Genomic DNA, 18,691 nt, shown 5'->3' with positions numbered 1-18,691 from the left:
GTAAGCAGTGAAGCCTTCTGGAGTGACAGGCAGAACTTAGTCTGTATCAAATTGGGATGTGTGAGAAGGAGAGACAGAACAGGGACAATCAGGAGGCAAAGAGAATGAGGCACGTGAAGAAAAGAGGTGTCATGTGCCTGAGAGGGACGGAAAGGTGGATGGCCACTGAGAAGCAAAGACAGGTTCTGCATTAACCTGCTCAGTTAACATGTTCACATCTTCTGTGCTTCCTCGCCTACACCTACAGTTAGAAAACTGGATGCACGTTGTGTCTGTGGAGAGCTCAGGGGATGATTCTTCCACATGGCCGTCTGTAGGATCGCCCCCAGGATGTCCTCCTGGAGGTGGTTTTCTGACTTTCTCACACACAAACAGGAGTGTTGGTCTCAGAATGCCCCTCAGCTCGGTGTGGATCCCACATAAACATAAGCAAGAAGTAAGAAGGTGGAGGACAGGACAAGGAACACAGTCAGGAAAGAACATGGACAAGACTCCCATTTGACATCTTTCTGAGAACTGGGAAATTGCAATTATTCTTTGAAAGAATAAAATCACACAAGGGAGAATAGCATGGCTCAGAGTCAAAAAGGAGTACATTTAAAAAAAAAATTCTCATTATCGTCTTCAAACTGTTGAGAGCTACATGTCAGGAGTAGCTGAACTGGAAAAAAACCCACTGCACTTTGCTATTTTTATAGCATCCTTAAATTCCATTTATGTTCACTTTTGGTTTAAGAGAACGCATTCCTCCGGGGACAGAATTGGCTTAGTGTGGATGATCATGCAGGTGATTATTTGCAATCTCGAGCTGAAATTTGTACTGGTTAGGGCCTTCCGTCACATTCTTTTTTTTTTTTTCTTTTTTTTTTCTTTTTTTTTTCTTTTTTTTTTTTTGTACTTTGAGATAACCTCCTTTGTAATTTTTAGAGCCATGGCAAAGGAGAACAAGTTACACCTGTAACTGATGTCATTCCTCTGGGCTTCCCGACCTCTCTAGGTGAGCACATGGTCCCGTGTGCCATTATCTTCTCCATGTATCTTCTAACCTTGCTGGGGAATGACATCCTCATTGTCACTGCATGGAGCAAGTGTAGAAGCCAGAATTACATCTCCTGGGACTATCCTCTTTCAGTTACTAGGGCATATGTCAATCTCTGCATAGGTTAAAAGCCTTTCCAGATAAACCAAACTGCATATTGAGCTATCAGCTGTGGAACACTGAAAGCGTCCAAACTGTGTTGGGTTTGCGTGGCAAGGTTTTGGTAGCGGAGGCGGGGGGGCTACAGGGGTGGCTTCTGTGAGAAGCTGCTAGAAGCTCCCCCTGTGTCTGACAGAGCCAATGCCAGCCGGCTCCAAGATGGACCCGCCCCTGGCCAAGGCCTAGCCAATCAGCGCCTCTGTGATAATATATTTAAGAAGGAAAACAAAACAGTTGGAGGAGCTTTTGCAACCGGAGAGAGGAGTGAGAAGGTGTAAGAAACTCTGCAGACACCAAGGTCAGTGAAGAAGGAGGGGGAGGAGGTGCTCCAGACACCGGAGCAGAGATCCCCCCTGCAGCCCGTGGTGAAGGCCATGGTGAAGCAGGCTGTCCCCCTGCAGCCCATGGAGGAAGGATGAGGGGGTGTAGACATTCCACCTGCAGCCTGTGGAGGACCCCACGCTGGAGCAGTTTGCTCCTGAAGGTCTGCACCCCGTGGGAGAGACCACACTGGAGCAGTTTGTGAAGGACCTTGGAGAGAGACTCCATGTTGGAGCAGGGGAATGTTGAGAGGAGTCCTCCCCCTGAGGACAAAGAAGCGGCAGAGACAATGTGTGCTGAACTGACCGCAACCCCCATTCCCCGCCCCCCCTGTGCTGCTGAGGGGGGAGGAAGTGGAAGCCGGGAGTGAAGTTGAGCCCAGGAAGATGGGAGGGGTGGGGGGAGGTGTTTTAAGATTTTATTTCTCATTCCTCTGCTCTGTTTTGCTTAGTAATAAATTAGATGAATCTCCTCTCTACGTTCAGTCTGTTTTGCTCGTGACGATAATTAGTGAGTGATCTCTCCCTGTCCTTATCTCAACCCAAGCCTTTTGTTATACTTCTCCTCCCCATCCCGCTGGGGGAGGGGTGAGTGAGTGGCCGCGTGGCGCTCAGCTGCCAGCTGGGCCTAAACCACGACACAAACTAACTGGTGGATGTGCTTGCGATCAGGGCCATGCTTGTAGTAGTCATCTGGAACTTCTTCCTGTGTGAGAGGATGAGATTTTTCCTCAAAAACATCCAGTCATCTCTCTGAATCTCTGTTCTTTATACAGTAGAATATTGCTAATGATGCACTTTATCATGCTTCCAAGATCAGATTGATTGACTGCACGGTCATCTATGACTATTGTTGAGCATGAGCTGTATATTTTTTTAAGCTGCCCAGGAGAAACACGGTCAGTGTGGTTACTCCTCCTCTTCTCTTGCACATCTATTTGAGACTTGCTCAGGAATATTGTGTTTGATCTGGGATGATCAGGTAGATTAGGTTCCAGAGCTAAACCACCTAGGAAAGCCTGGTCACTAATGTGCTGGAGATGGGAGCTGCCACTGCTGGGATCTGAGTCCCCTGACTTGGCCTCCACTGATCCTGATCTGCCGCCTGCTGCTATCACCTTGTATGTGTCAAAGATGACCAAAGGGCTAGAGAACCTATCCTATGAGGAAAGACTGAAGGAGGAAAATCTTTTCTCCCTGGAGAACAGAAGGCTCGAGGGAGACCTCATCACAGTAGTCTCCTACTTAAAGGGTGGCTACAAAGAGGACGGAGGCTCTGTCATCACAAGAAGCCACATGGAGCAGACAAGGGGTAATGACAGATCTCCAACAGCCAGGGACTGCAGCGCTGGGAAAGCCTTGGCCTGCATGTGAGGAGCAGTGACGATGTGAGCAGAGTTCAGGCTGTCCCTGCCTCAGAGCACTTGGGGAGCCAGGGAAGCTGAGTACAGACAGGGTCATCCCCCCTGTTTGTGCTATGGTTGGGTTGGTGCCTGTCCTGTACCACCGTGTCCCCAGGGCACGACCAATTCTCAACCTGTGGGGCTACCCGTGGGGGCCATGCCCACAGTGGGGAGGAACTGGAGATGCCTGGGTGCTGGCAACAGACCCCAGTGCAGGGGCGGCAGGTCTCATGAAGGAGGAGGTGAAGCCTTGGTTTCTGGGCACAGAAAGAAGGTGCCCAGCACCCAGAGGGATGGACAAAGATGGCGCCTCTGCCCCAAACTGTAGGCAGGAGGAGCGTGAGTAGAACCTCATGTGGTCCATGGGGCACTGTACGCCTGAGATGTTATTTTGAGCCATAAGTGCCTTCAGGAGTTCCTTTTCTGCACCCAGGAGACCATGGATACCTGAGGGATGCCAGGATTTAGACCACTACCTGGGACTGAAGTCTGACATCTAAAAAATCTTCAAGTATCACTGAAAAGCATACCTAAATGTTGGCATTAACAGCGTTAATTAAGTAGTAGTTCACCCAGGCTCAGGGAAGATGAACACCTGAAACAAGCCATGAGAAGGTAGGGAATCACTGGGCTGCGGAGAGCTCATGTTACTGTGGGGACACTCTGCGCACTGCTGCCATCTGCCCAGTCACCGTCTGCCTGTAAATGGTGGGATGGTGGCCAGAGAGCGGGGATTTCCTGCAGGGATATGCAGGGAGCAGATGCTTTGTGGACTTAGGGCCTGCTGAGCTGGGCTTACACAGACCTCGATAACAGGGAAGATGGGGTCAGTGCCTCAACGCCTTCATCGCTTTGCTTCACAGTTGGGTGGCTAGGAGGCAGATGAAGGATCTCATAACTGAGCCTCCAGGCAGAAAGCCCCTCTGCTGGAATTTCACCTTTTGCTGCGGGGAAGGCAGTCCACAGAGCTCCCGATGTGCATGGCCACCCTTCTGCCTTGGCACCTCCTCCTGGCCAAGGCCTCTGATATGCCAAGGTTTTTGGTCCAGCTGGTGCCTGAGAATATCAGCCAACACAGGAGACATGCGAATGGCCCAGCAGAGACAGATCAGAGAAGCTTCTGAGCACAGAAATGTGTCCCACTGTTGCCGCAGTGGCCCAGTGGGGATGGAGGGGGTAACTGCTCTTGCACAGAGCCTTTCCAGAGCAGAGCTGGGATCTGGCAGTGGTACAACCTTAAAGGCTCAGGAAAGCTGCCCTAGGCTTAAAGGAGACAAGGAACCACAGAGCAGCCACGGGTATTTGGGCACTGGGTGCTCTCCCAGAGCTGCAGTGGCCCATGGGGGTGCTGGGTTCACAGAGAGTGGGGACTCCATTGTGTGGTTGCTACCAATCCTAACTTGTGCATTACCTCAGCCCTGCGTGCCCTTTGGAGCCATCCTCTATTCGAGCCTCATCCCCCAGCACAGCTCAATCCAGAGCTAGAGGAGATCCCTTCCCAGAGTGCCAGAGGGGCTGCTGACCTCATCCATTGGCAGCCATGGGCTCCTCACACAGGGCTTGGTCTCCCCATTCACAGAATGTGATCCAGGAAGCAGTGCTTCAGGCCCATCTAGGAAGATATACAGCAAGGCTGGAAGGAATGGTGGCCATCTGCTGTGAAGTAGCCAAGAATATCTTCCTCAACTCCAAGGACAGGGCAAAAAAGACAACCCAGGGCAGTGAGTCCTACCCTTCCCATCTTCTGGGAATAAGGAAGGGTCCTCTTTTGCGCCCAAGCTAATTCTCCCCAAGAAGCCACCTTTTGTCATAACCAGACTGGAAGACTTGCCACAGAAGGAAGGAGGACTCGGAGGCCCAGGCTTGAATGCAGCACAACTTTAATGAGTCTAAAGAAGAGAAGGAGGTGGCTCACAGGGAGCACCTGAAGGCACGACTGTCTGCCTGCCCACTCTGCAGAGGGAGAGATGCCAACAGGTCCCCGCTAGGCTGGTGTTGAGAGACAGCAACAGGAAAGGAAGGAGAGAGAGGAGAGTGGAAGAAGGAAACAATGGCCCAAAGCTCTACATAGAATGCCCTGAATCTCTGCCTCCTCTCCAGCAGCATGTTCTGAGGTCTTGGGAGGATCTTGCCAGGGGAAGCTGCCAGCAGATTTAGCAGGGTTGACACCTGTTGCCACAGTAGCGGCTGGTGATGCAGGAGAGGTCACAGCACCCAGAGTTGATGGGCACTCCATCACAGCTGAGGATGCTGCCAACAGCAGCGGAGGTGGAGGAGCCCACAACGGTGTTCTGTGGGAAGGAGCTGAGGATGGGGCCAGGCAGGGTCACCACCACGGGGGAGGGCTCAATGACGACTATGGAGTTCTGGCACTGCCTGACGCAGGGCTCATTGCAGCTGTTGGCCAGCGGGGTTGGGCCACAGGGCTGGCAGGGCAGGCAAGGCTGGCAGGGCTGGCACTTGTCGGAGCAGGACATGTCTCTGGGCCAGAGGTTCACCTGGGAGAGAGGGTAGGGAGAGGTAGAAAACAGGGGCACCTGAGAAGCAGCACTGCACCCAACCACACGGGAGGCAGGGCACCTCCTGGCCCAGCAGACGCTGCCCAGCTCACAGCCCAGGAGCTGCCTCACCTAAGTCCCAGCCCCTCTCTGTGGAAGACCTTCTCTGCCCTTGCCTCTCCCATGAGAAGCAGCTCCCAGCCCTGGGCTAGGGCAGTCCGTATCAGCGGAGACATGCATCGAGGAAAGACCTGATCTCGAAGGAGGAGGAGAAGAGGCTTCCCACTCACCTGATTCCCAAGGAGAAGGAGGCGAGAGAAGTGGATGAGAGAGCAGAGACTTGGGCTGCCTTTTATAGGAGTCTCGTGCTGCCTCAGGCCCGGAGGCACCCCTTGTAGAAGTAATAATGTTCTGACAAGCTCATGCCTAATGCAAAGCATCCCAGCTAATGGCATGGGCTGTGTCCTGGTTTCCTGCACTGCTGCCTTTTCATTTCCTGGCTTATGCCACGTGCTTCCCCACGTGAAGGCTTCTGTAAGTGCCGGGACGAGAGGCCCCAGGATTTCCAGGGCAGAAACACGTCAGCGCAGGCAGAAGACTCAGCTCCAGTGCTGATGGCATCCTGTGCAGGCAACTGATGTGCACCTGGGTCATTCCTGTGGGCTTGTTTGTGGTTAGGATGTGGGCACCGGATGCCCAAGGACTGCCATTTGAGAGGACATGGCACATCTCTCTGACGGTCGCTCATTGTTGCACACCAGTGGGCTTCTGCTGGGAGGGTTTGACCCTATTGCAACACTAACAGTGCTGTCAGGACGCATTTGCTGGGCTCCTTGGCCTCATCCCCTCTCTGTGCAGACTCTGCAGGTCCTCAGGCAACACCGTGAGCATGTCTGGGGCCCGGTCCTTCCCCGGGGTACTTGAGTCGTGTCCTGCCAGCAGGCTCCCCAGCATCTCCTCAGCAGAGGCCACAGCTGCTGATGTTTTCTTGGCTTTATGTGAGCGTACAGATTTTGGCATGGCTCCATGCAGGCGTGCACGAGCACACGTGTGTCGGTCTGTACTTGTGTGACCCTCATCACGAGGGCATACGCAGGTCATAGCAGGGGGACTCTCCCCTGGTGTGTCCGTGAGCACCGCAGAGTAGCGGGTTGCCCTTGCCAGCTGAAATGCAGTCTCTGCCTCCTGTGCCCTCCACTTCTTGCTTTATGTACAGGGAGAAAGGCCAAGAAAGCCAAGAGCTTTGATTCAAACACCTTTGGAGGTCAAGCACCAGGAATTCCATATCCCCCATAAAATCCTGAGTCACTGTTCTCCACTTGGACATTGAGCCGTTGACCACAACTCTTTGAGTGCGACCATTCAGCCAATTCCTTGTAGACCGAGTGGTCCATCCATCGAATGCATATCTCTCCAATTTAGAGACAAGGATTCAAGGATCACGTCCTCCAAGCTCAGGAACGATGCATCCCAACAAAGAGGAAGGCAGGCAAAAACGGCAGGAGGCCTGCGGGGATCAGCAAGGAGCTCCCGGACAAACTCAAACACAATGAGGATGCCTACAGAGGGTGGAAGCAAGGGCAGGTAGGCTGGGAGGAATAGAGAGAAATTGTCCAAGCACACAGGGATCAGGTTAGGAAAGGCTAAAGCCCTGACAGAATTAAAACTGGCCAGGGATGTCAAGGACAACAAGAAAATCTTACATAGGTACGTCAGTGATAAAAGGAAGACTAGGGAAAATGTGGAACCCCTCCCGTATGAAATGGGAGACCTGGTTACCTGGGACAAGGAGAAGACTGAGGTACTCAACAACTTTTTGCCTCAGTCTTCACTGGCAAGTGCTCTAGCCACACCACCCAAGAGTCAGAAAGCAAAGGCAGGGACTGGGAGAATGAAGAACCAGCCACTGTCAGAGGAGATCACGTTCGAGACCATCTAAGGAACCTGAAGACGCACAAGTCCATGAGACCTGATGAGATGCCTCCACACATCCTGAGGGAATTCATGGATGAAGCGGCTAAGCAACTCTACACCGTATTTGAGAAGCTGTGCCAGTGTGGTGAAGTTCCCACTGACTGGAAAAGGGGAAACACAATCCCCATTTTTAAAAAGGGGAAGAAAGGAAGAGCCGGGGAGCTACAGGCCAGTCAGTCTTACCGGTGCCTGGCAAGGTCATGGAGGAGATCCTCCTGGAAACTCTGCTAAGGCACATGGAAATTAAGGAGGCGATTGGTGACAGCCAACATGGCTTCACTAAGGGCAAATCGTGCCTGACAAATTTGGTGGCCTTCTACGATGGGGTTACAGCGTTAGTGGATAAGGGAAGAGCAACTGGTGCTGTACACCTGGACTTGTGCAAAGCATTTGACTTTGTGCCACGTGACATCCTTGGGACAGGCCCAGAGAACTTGTGGATGGCCCATCCCTGGAAGTGCTCAAGGCCAGGCTGGGTGGGGCTTTGGGCAACGTGGTCTAGTGGAGGGTGTCCCTGCCCATGGCAGGGGGTTTGGAACTAGATGGGCTTTGAGGTCCCTTCCAGCCCAAACCACTCCAGGATTCTAGGATATCCCCTGCAGGAAGTGTGGCCTGTGCAGGGCCTGTGCTGAAGCAGGCTGCTGGCAGAACTGTGGCCCCTGGAGGACCCACGCTGGAGCAGTCTTATCTGGAAGGACTGCAGCCTGTGGACAGGACCCATGCTGGAGCTGGTTTTGACAGACTGCAACCTATGGGAAGTGCTCACACTGGAGCAGGGAAAAATGTGCAGAGGAAACTGCGGCAGAAAGGACTGACTGTGTACTGACTACAACCCCCCATGCCGCATCCCACTGTGCTGCTTGGGGGTGGAGGAAATAGAAGAGTCGTGAATGAAGGAGGGAGGCTGAGTCTGTGAAAAGGAGGAGAGGATGCAGTGAAGGTATTTGAAGGATTTTTCACTCTTTCTCACCATCCGGCTCTATGTTTCACTAGTAATAAGTTAAAGGAATCTGTCCCATAGAGGAAGGAGAGTGAGAGAGCAGCTGGCTGGGTGTCTGGAAGCCAGCCAAGGTCCCTGTTGTTTTGCACCATCTATGGCAATTAGAAGTGCCATGAGCGTTTATCATTTATGTGGGGTTTTTTGCTGTGCATCTGTGCCGTCAGGAGCAGTCTCTCTCTCCCACTGCTGTTCCCCTCAGAGGATGGTGGGCAGTGATGTCAACTGGCCTTTGTGCTTGTGTACCTGGGAAGTTAGTGGCAGGTTTACAGCCACGGGCAGAGCACAGCCCGCCAACTCTCCTGCCACAAGGCTGACACGAACAAGGAGATCGCGAAGGCCGTGTGGGAGGAAAGCTGTGAATGGGAGCTTCTGTGCTTGCTTCATCTCTGAGTCTGCTAGCAAAGGTCCTGCATCAGAACTGATGACAGAGAAGAAACACCTGCTCCCTTGGTTGTCCCAGACCCCCCTTCACCTGCATTCCTTTCCCCAACCATCCAGCCCGCATTGCCTCTCCTTTCCAACCCATGCACTCTCAGTGTTTCACAGACAGGTCAGTGCAGAAGATCTCAGCTGTCTTTGTAGTCCCAAGTTTCTGAGGTTCAAGCACCAAAGGCTGTTCCCCATGATCGGTCGGCTTTGGGAGAGGTGGGAGCTGGGAGGAGGGGCACAGTACAGTTCTCCTCTCTTGGCATCCTGGTAGGAGGCCCTTCTGTGCAAGGCTGAGCTCTGGGGAAAGCGCTCTCGCTTCTCCCTTGGCACCCCTATTTCCACGAGGCACCCAGAGATCTGCAAACAAAGATCCTCTTCCTGTCAGGGGCTGGGACTAGTGGCCGCAGAGAAGAGGAGAAGGTGGTGAGAGAGCTTCTGCCATGCAACTGTTCTTCCCCTGCACCCCAGGATGGGATTGCACTTGCCATGAGCTGCAAAGAGCGAGCGTGGGCTATTCTGATCGGCGCTCTCTCTGCAGTACCATGGGAGGAACTGTCAGTTGCTCCTCTGTGTCATCTTGCAGGCCCATGCAAAAAACCTTGCTGCCTGTGGAGGAGGCAGAGATGTGGTTCTGAGCTGCAAGGGACAGGGAGTGAAGCAGGCCCACAGAGAGTGTGTCCTGCCCTCCCAGTCCTCTAGGAATGAGAAGGGCTCCACCGGCTCACCCGTTTGTTCCCTCCCAGCAGATCTCCTGTCTCCCTGGACAGCTTTAGAGAGCATCCAGAGAGCAAAGGACCACACAGAGCCCGAGGCTGGGATGCAGCAGGGTTTAATGAGTCCAAAGAGGGAAACAAGATGTCTCCAAGAGGAGCCCACAGTGGAAGGATCACCACGGGCAGCCAAGAGTCAGTGCCCCACAGAGGGAGAGGGGCAGGCAGGTGCCCCCAAACTGCCTTTGGCTGGCCTCATGGCCCAGGGGAGCAGAAAATGACAAAGGAAAAGGAGGGAAAGGAGAGAGTGGAGGAAGGGAACGAGAGGCATCGGCCATGTTTTCAGAGAGCCCAGGCTGGCCCCTTCCAAAGGGCTGACACCCTTTGCCGGAGGAGCGGGACATGCCCAGCCCCTCTCCAAGCAATGGCCACGATTTCCGTCCTTCAGTCTGGCATCATCTTCTGCGTTCACAGGGCTCCTTGTCTGGGCTGTCACCGGGCGCTTTAGCAAGGGGGGCACCTTCTGCTGCCACAGTAGCGGCTGGTGATGCAGGAGAGGTCACAGCACCCAGAGTTGATGGGCACTCCGTCACGGCTGAGGATGCTGCCAACAGCAGCGGAGGTGGAGGAGCCCACGGCAGTGCTCTGTGGGAAGGAGCTGAGGATGGGGCCAGGAAGAATCACCACCACGGGGGAGGGCTGGATGACAACGGTGGAGTTCTGGCACTGCCTGACGCAGGGCTCATTGCAGCTGTTGGCCAGCGGGGTCGGGCCGCAGGGCTGGCATGGCAGGCACTGGTTGTAGCAGGACATGTCTCAAAGGTGGAGGTGAACCTGGGAGAGAGGACAGGGGGAAGCAGAGCACAGGGACACCTGAGGAAGAGCCTGCGACCCCACCAACAGGAAGCCAAGGCACCTGCTGGGTGGGGAGGTAGAGGCTGTGCAGGGGGGAACAAGGGCTTATTTGCCTGAGCCCAGCGGGATTCTTCAGACAGCAGCCAGGCCCAGGGATCCTCCTGCCTAGCCTATAGCCAAGAAGCTACCCCAGCCCAGCCCCAGCCTATCTCCATGACAGACCATCTCGCCTCTGCTCTCTCCCACGATCATGATCGCAGAACACTAACAGAAGACCAAGGAGCAGGTATCACCTGGGATGTCGTGGAAGGCAAGAGTCCGTCCTAGAGGAGGAGGCGGAGGAGAAAAGGGGGTTCCAACTCACCTGTTTCCCAAGGAGGAGGCGGTGATGGAAGTGGTTGAGAGAGCGACCAGTTGGTCTGGCTTTTATACTGGCCTCTAGACTGCCTGAGGCCCAAAGGCAGTGCTGCATAAGCTACAATTTTCCTGCCTGCTCCGAATGAACGGAAACATCCCAGGGATGTGTTGCTGTGTCCCTCTATGCTGCCTTTGCATTTCCTGGTTATGTCATGCCCATTCCCGCACGGATGCTCCTCATGAGTGCTGGGATGAGAGGCCCCAGGATTTCCGGGACAAGCATGCCTCAGAGTGGGCAGAAGACATGGACTAAGTGCCAGAGGGGTCCAGTGGAGGCAGGTGATGTCTGCCTGGGGCACTCTGGTGGGTTTCTTTTTTCATCCTGCTGACAGGAAGAGCCCCAGTGCGCCCAGCCCTGCAATCCTTGGCTTGTCCCCCAAGGGCTCCTGTGAGTATCTGCCCTGTGCTCCTCTTTCCTTCCCTCATGGCTCATGCCAACAGTCAGTGGCTGTGTCTTCCCGGGCAGGCAGGCTGCACTTCAGCTTTTCAACTCGCTTGTACCTTAAGCTGCCCTCAGGAGGAAGTTGCCAACCTCTTTGGGGTTGACAGCCTTGAGGGTTCATCGATTGTGGGGGGAGGCCCAAATGCCCTCCAGCTCCCAAATCTAGGGAAATACTCTGAAAGCCAGAGGATCAGAATTGTTGAGGTGGAAAGGCACCTCTGGAGATCACCTAGTCCCATGCCCCTGCTCAAGCAGGCTCCGTTAGACCGTGTTGTCTACAACTACGTCCAGACAGGTTTTGTCTGTCTCCACAGAGGAAGACTCCATGACTTCTCTGAACAACCTGTTCCGGTGTTTGACATCCCTCACAGCAAAAAGTTTTTTCTTTGTGTTCAGATGGAATGTTATTTGGGTTGTTTTTTGCCCATTGCCTCTCATCCTGCCAGTGGGCACTACTGAGAAGAGTCTGGACACATAAACAAAACAAAAGGTCTCTGCTTCATGGTGCCCCTGGAGCAGGGGATGCACTCTGCTGTCCTTGGATGACCTGCTGCCTGGGAAGGAAGGGAAACCAGCAGTAACAATGGAAAGCTTGGGATGGCAGACTGAAGGCATCAGGGAGGAATCTGACGGGCACTTCAGCTTTTCAACTCTCTTTTACCTTAATCTGTCGTCAGGAGGAAGCTGCCAACCTCTTTGGCCTCCTCCTCTCTGTGGACGGTCTCTGTCCAGACTTAACAGAGTCTCTGTTAAGACTTGTCTTAACAATGTTGCCTGTGCATCTGTCCTGCTTAGATTGCCCCATCCCTGCTCTGGCAGGGAGGTCCCCAGCAGTTCCTCAGTCACACTCTCAGCCCCTCGTTGTCTATGGGGACGCAGACAGGGACACAGCACTCAGGTCTCACTGGACCTCGAACCCTGGCCAACTCTTTCCATGCTGCCTCCAGGCAGCCTTGAGGGGCTGAGCTGTTTCCCAGGGTCATGACTCATGTAAAAGCTTTGAGGTTACAGGGGACAACAAATGTGGTAGCGGTGTTTCCAGGAAAGTAAGTGTCCTGGGAAAGGGAGACTGGGGGCAGCCTGGAAAGACTGACAACAGCCAACTGGACCTGTCAGGAATCACATTAGAGCAGTCAGAGCATGCGGCTGCAGCTTCTCCAGATGAAAGACTTCATTGGGCAAATGCCAAATCATTTTGCAAGGATGCTTGCTTTTAAGGAAAAGCTTTTCAGAGCCAAACCGGTCGGTGGCGGTTTCCCCTGTGTGGTGATGCCAGCTGATGCGGGAGTTCCCCTCGCCTTCCCCAGACCATGGGGCCCTGAAGCTAAGTCTCCTGCATCTCATCCAAGGCCAAAAGGCTGGGAACAGCTTTTCCCAGGCACTCCCTCTGGATGGCATCCCTTTCCTCCACCGTGTCGACTGCACCACACAGCTTGGTGTCGTTGGCAAACTTGCTGAGGGTGCACTCGATCCCACTGTCCGTGCCGTCGACAAAGATGTTAAACAGCGCCGGTCCCAGTACCGACCCCTGAGGAACGCCACTCGTCACTGATCTCCACTTGGACATTGAGCTGTTGACCACAACTCTTTGAGTGCGACCGTCCAGCCAATTCCTTGTCCACCGAGTGGTCCATCTGTGGAATCCATGTCTCTCCAATTTAGAGACAAGGATGTCATGTGGGATAGTGTCAAATGCTTTGCACACGTCCAGGTAGATGACATCTGTCACTCAGATCGATCCCTCAGTGCCTCAAAATTGGTCTTCCCTCTGTTTGTTGCATTTAGAGCGGTGCCTTTAACTTCTAAATTACACTTTTCTCTAGACTGCAAGAAGCTGATATTATTATAAAGCTCTAGGTGTGCATATGCTGTTTTGAAGCAAGCTACGTAAATGTTAGTGTTGTACCCCAGGGTACGTGTGCTCAATGGAAGCACATGGTGGACTGCTGCTTCCTCTGCCCCAGCTGTGTTTGAGGGAGGGAAAGAGAAAGACACAGCATGTCCTCACGCAAGGAAAGCCCTTGGGCGACCAGCCAGGAATTGCAGGGCTGGGAGCAGCTGGGCCCCTTCCTGTCAATGCAGCCACAGGCAACCCCACGAGTGTGCCCCAGGCCAACATCACTTGCCTGCCCTGCACCTATCCGGCACCTGAGCTGAGTCTTTTGCCGGCACTGACACATTCTTGCCCCGGAAATCCTGGGGCCTCTCAATCCCAGCACTCAGAAGCCGCCTCTGTGCGGGAATGGGTATGGCAAGAGCCAGGAAATGAATAGGCAGTGTTGGGGAAAACAACCACCCAGCCCATGTCATTAGCTGAGATGATTTCTGTTCATCACGAGCACCTTAGAAGATTGCCACTTCCGTAGAAGCTACCTCTGGGCCTGGGGCAGGTCAGGGCCACCATAAAAGCCAGCGCGACTCCTCGCTCTCTCATCCACTTCTCTTGTCTCCTTCTCCTTGGGAAGCAGGTGAGTCTGAAGCCCTTTCCCCACGCCCTTTTTCTGGTCATGCAGATGCGTGCTCCTCCATCCTGTGCTGGGTTGTGGTGCTGCTTGTCATGGGAGGGGGGAGAAGGGCAACAGCGAGTGTCTGGGACTTGCTGAGGAGGCTCTTCTTTTAAGAGATAGTCATCAGCCACCTTGGGGCTGGTGGCACTTTGCAGTACCATGTCCGGATGAGGCCAAGAAACCCTCTTCCCTCACTGCAGGCGCCTTTCACATGCTCACAGTGGGGTGTTGGACTCGCGACAAACTGCTCCTCACATGTACCTGTGCTCTGATTAGTCTCTACCCTCTCTCCCAGGTGAACCTCTGCCCAGAGAAATGTCCTGCTACAACCAGTGCCAGCCCTGCCAGCCCTGTGGCCCAACCCCGCTGGCCAACAGCTGCAATGAGCCCTGTGTCAGGCAGTGCCAGAACTCCATAGTCGTCATTGAGCCCTCCCCCGTGGTGGTGACCCTGCCCGGCCCCATCCTCAGCTCCTTCCCACAGAACACCGTTGTGGGCTCCTCCACCTCCGCTGCTGTTGGCAGCATCCTCAGCCGTGACGGAGTGCCCATCACCTCTGGGTGCTGTGACCTCTCCTGCATCACCAGCCGCTACTGTGGCAACAGGTGTCAACCCTGCTAAATCTGCTGGCAGCTTCCCCTGGCAAGATCCTCCCAAGACCTCAGAACATGCTGCTGGAGAGGAGGCAGAGATTCAGGGCATTCTATGTAGAGCTTTGGGCCATTGTTTCCTTCTTCCACTCTCCTCTCTCTCTTTCCTTTCCTGTTGCTGTCTCTCAACACCAGCCTGGCGGGGACCTGTTGGCATCTCTCCCTCTGCAGGGCAGGCCGACAGACAACACCCTGCAAGAGCTCTTCTGCTTCTTAGTGGCTGACCCTGGTGCTCCCTGTGAGCCACCTCCTTCTCTTCTTTAGACTCATTAAAGCTGTGCTGCATTCAAGCCTGGGCCTCCGAGTCCTCCTTCCTTCTGTGGCAAGTCTTCCGGTCTGCTCAGGGGAAAAGGTGGGAGAAGGGGAGAAGAAAAACTGTGCCATACATCCCTGCACAGAGATGGTCGTGTCTCCAGTGAGGAAGCTGGCTAGCAGCCTGGGCGGGATGGTGGAGCTGTAGCAGGTCTCCAGGCCAGACAGATTCATCAGGAAGAAGTGCATGGGTGTGTGGAGATGCGGGTCTCTGACCACCAGCACAATGATGAGGATCTTCCCAACCATGGTCACTGTGTATGTGGCCAGACAGAGGAGAAAGAGAGGTGTCTGGAGCTCACGGGCATCCCCCAGTCCCAGCAAGAGGAACTCCATCAGCAGTGTCTGGCTGACCCATTTTCCTCTCTGCATGCTGTGTTGTAGATCTTTCTTCTTCCCACTCGCCAGGTAGGTGAGCTGCAAGATAGAGCTCTTGTTGATGTTGGATGTTCACACCCCCCTGAGAGTTTTCCTGTTGTCTGTAAGTAAAAAGGGGAAGGGGAATCACACCAACTGCATGACAGCTGTCTCCTGGGCTGGGAAGAGCTGCTCTGTGAGGTAGTCCTCTTGAGAGAGGGCCCCAAAATAAGTGCTGTACCTGGAGAGTAGCGTGCAGTCTAATGTGAGAAAGCTGAAGATGAGAAACTGATCCCTGAGACAAAAGTAAGATAGAGAGAGACATAAAGATGATAAAGATGATAAAGGTAAAGGTAAAGAAAAAGTGGAATTTCAGTGTGAGAGATGAACTGACATGTGCAAGCACCCTGAACCCACACACCTACAGCTCAGCTGAGGTATGGCAGTGCCCCCAGGCTGGCTTCTGCACAGCAGCAGCACGGCTCCAACTGAGCAGTAACAGCCTCACTGCCCGAGAGCTCAGCAATGGCAAGGACACAGAGGCAATATCTGGAGGAAGGAGTGAGCTCTGGAAGTCACCTAGGAAAGGAGGTGGCTCAGGTCTTGTATAACTGACACCACGCAAACTCCCATGAGCTAAGTAACAACACTAAATTTGCCTGTGCAAATACAGTGTCTACCTGTAACCCTCGGCATGAAGAACTGACTTCTCTGATGGTACCTTTGAACAAAACCCAGGGACTAGCTCTTACTCTCAATTTCTTCCTGTGCACTTCCTTCCCTTCCTTCTTATCTCTCCAGACCCCAACTCCTTCCACACAGGCAGCTACACTCCTGTCCTCTGCTTCCAGCAGTTTCTGCTGTGAGTTATCAACAGCACCTGAATGTACCTGCTCTCCAAAGTCTCCCACGGCTTACAGAAGGAATCAGGATCCTGAAGGGTCCTGCTGCATCTCCTCTCTCCTTGGGACTACAGGGAGCGAGCTCTGTGTAACTAGTCCCTGGGGAAAGTGAGCTGGTGGAAAGTGTGTCAACAACTCCAGCAAGGGCTACCCCTCCCCAGACCTCTGTGGTAATTCAGCCTGCTCTGAGGGAGAGCAAATCTGAGGCAGAATAATAAGCAATGACTTCTGTAAACACTGCAGCAAAGACAAGGGAGGCCCCAGGAAGGGGATTCAGATCTCCCCCGACAGAAGACTACATTGGAAATGACTCCTTCAGAATGAGGCAGCTGTGGCTCGTGACAGCCCATATGTCCCCATAGCTTTGAATCATCTTTTCAGAATGAGAAGTCCAAAGTGCCTTAACTGGTTTGTCTCTCCACTTCCTGGCAAGACAGGAAAGGGTGGCCCCAGTGTAAATGGATTTTTGTGCCCTGGCTCTTCAGGACAGGTGAAATGAATCTCAAAGTAAAGGGTGAGTTTCTGCTGAGAGTTCACACTCTGAACTGTGAGCACCAGCATGGAGATGCCCACGTCCGGACTCCACATGTGTGATCCTCATCTGGTTAGTAGTGGCTGAAGGAGGGAGACTGTCACCTGTGCACTAGAGCGTTTCCACTGCCTAGCGGGCTTCTTTGGCCTCCCACTGGCAATCCAAGAGGGGCAGAGTTGCCTCCAACTCTTGTGTTGTAGCTCTCTGCCCCATATGGATGCCTCAAACAGTCCACGGGCAATAGAACTGCTTCCAGGGTCTCGTGTTCAGGCAATCCCACCCTAGTACTGCATGTGGATGCTCAGCTGGAGGGTGCTGACTTTCCTTCTGGATCACGTCCTATGGATTTGGGCCTGTGTCTCAGGAAGGATATCCAGTTCACTTTAGAGGGCCTAGGGTACCCCGTTGGCATTACGCTGCTGGGCCAGGTCAACCTGCCTCTCCTAGAGGTCCTGGGTCCTCACTGCCAGCCCTAAGCAGGGCCTTGCATAACCCAGGTTATGTCAGGGGACTACCGATTAAACTGATGCGGAATTGTCTGCAGCCCTCAGTGTCCTGCACTCATCTGTGCCTCAGGCCCCTTAGACGTCTGAGGTCCTGCTTTTGGTTGCTCTCCGGGGCTGAAGAGGGCTCTAACACTCAATAGGTAGAATTCACCCCCAAATGAAACATCATCCCACCCAGCAAAGGAAGCAGTTACAGACACCCCAGCGTGGGTATGGTCCAACCTCAGCAGGCTTTCTAAAGCTTTTCCACAACTACCATCAAGGACAGCAGAGCTGATGAGGTTGGTCATTGCCACGTCCTTGGGCACAGGTACATGGGCCCCGCTGCAGATCTCATATCCAAGTGCCTGGAGCCCTGTCCATGGTGACCCAGCTGGCTTCCTGGCAGCCTGGAGCCAGACCAGGAGCCAGCTTGGGGAAAGGAGGTGCTGAATGTGAGACCAAGAAAAATTACAGCAGGGCAGACCCTAGCAGGACATATGGATGCTCAGCTAAAAGTTACTGACTCCGCAAGTGGAGTCTGTCTATCGATTTGAGTCTGTTGCCCAGTAAGCATTACCCAGTTCCTTTAAGACAGCCTGCACTACTCTATTAGTCCTCCCTTACCTTCCTACCCTGAGAAGGTAAGATCAACTTTTACAGATGTTCTCTGCAAGAAGCAAGAACACAAAGGACAGAATTTGCCTTGGAGGCTTGGTTCAATTGCCCCACATTGCTGCTGATATGTAGATGCCCTGGAGTCTTCAGAACACGCACGAATCAGCACATGTGCATGAAAATCGGTACGTTTAGAGAGAAATTTCTCCCATGTCAGAACACATGCACAGAGGACTGTGTTGGGTTTGCGTGGCAAGGTTTTGGTAGCGGAGGCGGGGGGGCTACAGGGGTGGCTTCTTTGAGAAGCTGCTAGAAGCTCCCCCTGTGTCTGACAGAGCCAATGCCAGCCGGCTCCAAGATGGACCCGCCCCTGGCCAAGGCCTAGCCAATCAGCGCCTCTGTGATAACATATTTAAGAAGAAGAAAAACACTTAGAGAGAGAGAGCTTTTGCAGCCGGAGAGAGGAGTGAGAAGATGTAAGAAACTCTGCAGACACCAAGGTCAGTGCAGATGGAGGGGGAGGAGGTGCTCCAGGCGCCGGAGCAGAGATCCCCCTGCAGCCCGTGGTGAAGACCATGGTGAAGCAGGCTGTCCCCCTGCAGCCCATGGAGGAAGGATGAGGGGGTGTAGAGATTCCACCTGCAGCCCGTGGAGGACCCCACGCCGGAGCAGGTGGAGGCACCTGAAGGAGGCTGCGGCCCGTGGGAAGCCCACGCTGGAGCAAGTTCCTGGCCGGACCGGTGGACCTGTGAAGAGGGGAGCCCACGCCAGGGCAGGTTTGCTGGCAGGCCTTGTGACCTCGTGGGGGACCCCACGCTGGAGCAGTTTGCTCCTGAGGGTCTGCACCCCGTGAGAGGGACTCCATGCTGGAGCAGGGGAACGATGAGAGGAGTCCTCCCCATGAGGATGAAGAAGCGGCAGAAACACCATGTGATGAACTGACCGTAACCCCCACTCCCTGTCCCCCTGTGCCGCTGAGGGGGGGGAAGGTTGAAGCCGGGAGTGAAGTTGAGCCCGGGAAGATGGGAGGGGTGGGGGGAAGTGTTTTAAGAGTTGATTTTATTTCTCATTCCACTACTCTA

At 53.8% G+C, this 18,691-nt stretch overlaps 2 pseudogenes; both read right to left on the bottom strand.

The window, feature by feature from the left end:
* Window positions 1–1,041: 1,041 nt before the first annotated feature.
* On the bottom strand, window positions 1,042–4,006 carry LOC129195278 (cyclin-Y-like protein 1; annotated as a pseudogene).
* Window positions 4,007–5,074: 1,068 nt separating this feature from the next.
* Window positions 5,075–5,843, bottom strand: LOC129195501 (feather keratin Cos1-1/Cos1-3/Cos2-1-like; annotated as a pseudogene).
* Between the last annotated feature and the right edge of the window lie 12,848 nt (window positions 5,844–18,691).

This window comes from Grus americana, chromosome 22 (assembly GCF_028858705.1).
Source record: "Grus americana isolate bGruAme1 chromosome 22, bGruAme1.mat, whole genome shotgun sequence".
Taxonomy (NCBI): domain Eukaryota; kingdom Metazoa; phylum Chordata; class Aves; order Gruiformes; family Gruidae; genus Grus; species Grus americana.
Note: the sequence above shows the minus strand (reverse complement) of the source record. Positions and strands in the feature narration are given on the sequence as shown.